The 2,926-nt window shown below is 35.0% G+C and overlaps 1 non-coding gene across 1 annotated transcript; it reads right to left on the bottom strand.

Moving 5' to 3' along the window:
- Window positions 1–1,700: 1,700 nt before the first annotated feature.
- On the bottom strand, window positions 1,701–1,807 carry LOC121443885. The gene has a single exon (XR_005973720.1). It is a non-coding gene; the product is annotated as a U6 spliceosomal RNA (small nuclear RNA).
- Window positions 1,808–2,926: the final 1,119 nt, after the last annotated feature.

Genomic DNA, 2,926 nt, shown 5'->3' with positions numbered 1-2,926 from the left:
AGATACCCCAAGCCCAAACTGCACTGTTCCTTTTAACTTTATGGAGCCCAGGAGGAACACAGATCAAGATGAATAAGTTAGGTTTCTAACTCACAGCTGTTAAGAGAACACTAGAAGGGACATGTTGCAAACTTAAGAGTTATGTGACATTAGGGACAGTTTCAGGAAGCAAAACCTTGTTATTGAACATTCTCAGGAAGTTTGAATAATTCTATGATTTTAGTTTTTTTAGGGGGAGGGGTATTTTTCTAGTTTCAAGTGATTTTAATTTTTCTTTGATTTTATGAGTATAGGTGTTTGTCTGAATGAATATCTATGCACCACATGTGTTCAGTACCCCAGCAAGTCATAAGAGGGCAATGGATCCAGTGGAATTGAGCTATAAAGCTGCGATGTGGCTACTAGCAACTGAAACCCATATCCGCTACAAGGGCAGCAAGTGCTCTTAACCACCTCGGAGACATCACTCTCATCATCTAAAGACTAGATGGCTAGACCCTAAAGCTGTGATGGGTAGGGAGCAGCAGGTATTCACAAGGGCTAGGAAAGGGAAGTGACTGTCAGCTTGAACAGTATTATGTGTAGTGATGGTGTGGTTAGGCTAGTGTCATACTTTGCCTTGAGCTCACAGGAGAACATGCTATGAAAATGTTCAAGTAGACAATGGGAAAATTATGTCCTGACAGAGACCATAACAAGCAGAAAGAATGCCAAGTTCTTGCTCAGGGGTGGGGGGTAGAAAGTCACACCAGGACAGCTGCTGAATGCCTGAGGCAAACTTTCTCTTTCTCGCATTAAATGTGTCAGATTTTCAAGTTAGCATTTCACAAAAACACTTTGCTGCAATTAAGGCTGTAGAAAATAAGAAAAAAATGCATATTATCATATCTATTTTATGTATTCATTTATTTATTTACAGGTATGCTCATATGTATCTCTTAAAGATCCAGAACTTACACAGATCCATCTGCCTCTGCCTCCAAACAAAAACATATTGTTAATTTTAAACCACAACATTTGCAAGTCTGTATGTTCAGCTTATTTGAGCAAAACTTGCAGTATGACCTGCACTGTTTTTATGCACTGATGTGGTGCATTTTCATCCATCTTCTTCTTGAATATATCATTAGTTCCTAATTCCTCATTTTCTAAGACATCCTTACTTCACAAGTACATCACCTAGCTTACACAGACTTCAATTTCTAAGATGGAAGTGGTGAATTACTGTCAATCTAATTGTAAATCCCTTAATCACAAGGAACTTTAATTCAGAAATCATCAAAAAGTATGTATGCTTATTTCTTGCAAGATATAGCTTTTGTGGCATTTTAAAAACTTAATTTCACAACAAGAAATACCATGTTATTTATTATTTAGTGCTTGTTAATATTGTTGAGTACCATGTTATATGTCCTCTGATAACCCCTGATAAAAGCTCTGAATCGATCTCTCCACTCCACCTTTGGTGATCAACATTGTATTTCCGAGATACTTTGTGTAGCTTGAAGTCACAAGAGATGCAAAAAGAGTATAATTTAACACAGATAATTTTCTGAGTCTAATTCCAGAAGCAATATAAAATTCAGGATTATAAATCTTGGTGAACTTACAAAACTCTAATACATCATTCATTTTTTTTGTATTTCTCAAAAATTGTTTTATAGCCTTTTGGATAAAATTTACTTGCCAGGAACTATAATAAAAATAATGAATGTTTCACAAGCATAATTGTTGTCTCTGTACAGGAGTCCTGCTATTCTTCTCTGGGTCATTGAAAATACAATATATGTGCTGTCGAAGCAAGCATTTTTATTCCTAGATTCTAATATTTTACTTTTTATATGCAAAACTATATATTACAGACACCATAAGCTGCAAAGTGTTTAGAGAAAAGAAAAAGTATGTTTGAAGGCCTTCATTTCAGTGTCTTTCTATGCCGAAAGTAAGAAAGATTGTGAAAGGTTTCTATGTCTCAGAATTCTCCACATCAAAATTCAAACCTGCCATTCCAATGCAGAGATAAAGTCTATTAATCAGAGCAAAAGGATATTTGAGATGGAGGACATAGCTGATGAATTACTATATCCAAAACCAATGTAGAAAACAAAAATAAGATAAAATTACAACAGCCAAGAACTTGGAAAATGACTAAGATAACCAGCCTAACAATGTGTGGGATGTGAAAGGAAATTGGAATAAATACTAGAGACATAGACATTTTATTCAATAAAATTACCTCATAAATTTTCCTAAATTTAAAGGAAAAAAATAGAAACTCACACTTAAGAATCATTTAGAACCTCAAATAATTATAAATACACAAGACTCTCTCTATAATACATTATGGTAAAGATGTCAAATCATAAAGCAATTAATAGTAAAATCTGTAAGGTCAAAATTCCAATTCACCTGCAAAGGTAGAAATATCAAAATAGTATCAGACCTATCATCAATAACTATCACACTCAAAAAAAGGAAGTCTCAATCACAAAGCAAAGTGATAAAATTCAATCAGAGAACTAGCTGAACAAAAGGCAGGGAGGAATCTAATATATTCAAATCATTAAATATAGGGGCCCAAAGATGTAAGCCTCTTCCACCTTGACTAAAGGTCAGAGAGTTTGAGCTTATTTTTGCTCTTTCAAAGTTGTTGACAATGGGTGAGTCTAAAAACAAGAGATACTTACCTAGGGTGTGGTTAATTAGTATTTTGGATATGGGGTGGATCTGCTCCACCTGGACCAAAGGTCATAAAATTCAAGTCTATTCCTGATATCATCTTAATGGAGTCTCTTGCCTCCCATCTCCCCTTTTGGAGAGAAGTATATGCTTGTGTGGAAGAGTAAATGCAGATGGTTCAATATTCACTGACTATCCCTCCTGGTGCTGTGCTTTATTTCTGCCTTTTATTTTTCTCAATCTCTGT

This window comes from Microtus oregoni, unplaced genomic scaffold (assembly GCF_018167655.1).
Source record: "Microtus oregoni isolate MIOR12 unplaced genomic scaffold, Mior012 000002F_ref0000024, whole genome shotgun sequence".
NCBI classification, from domain to species: domain Eukaryota; kingdom Metazoa; phylum Chordata; class Mammalia; order Rodentia; family Cricetidae; genus Microtus; species Microtus oregoni.
The sequence above is the reverse complement of the archived record's forward strand: the minus strand, read 5'-3'. Positions and strand labels throughout refer to the sequence as shown.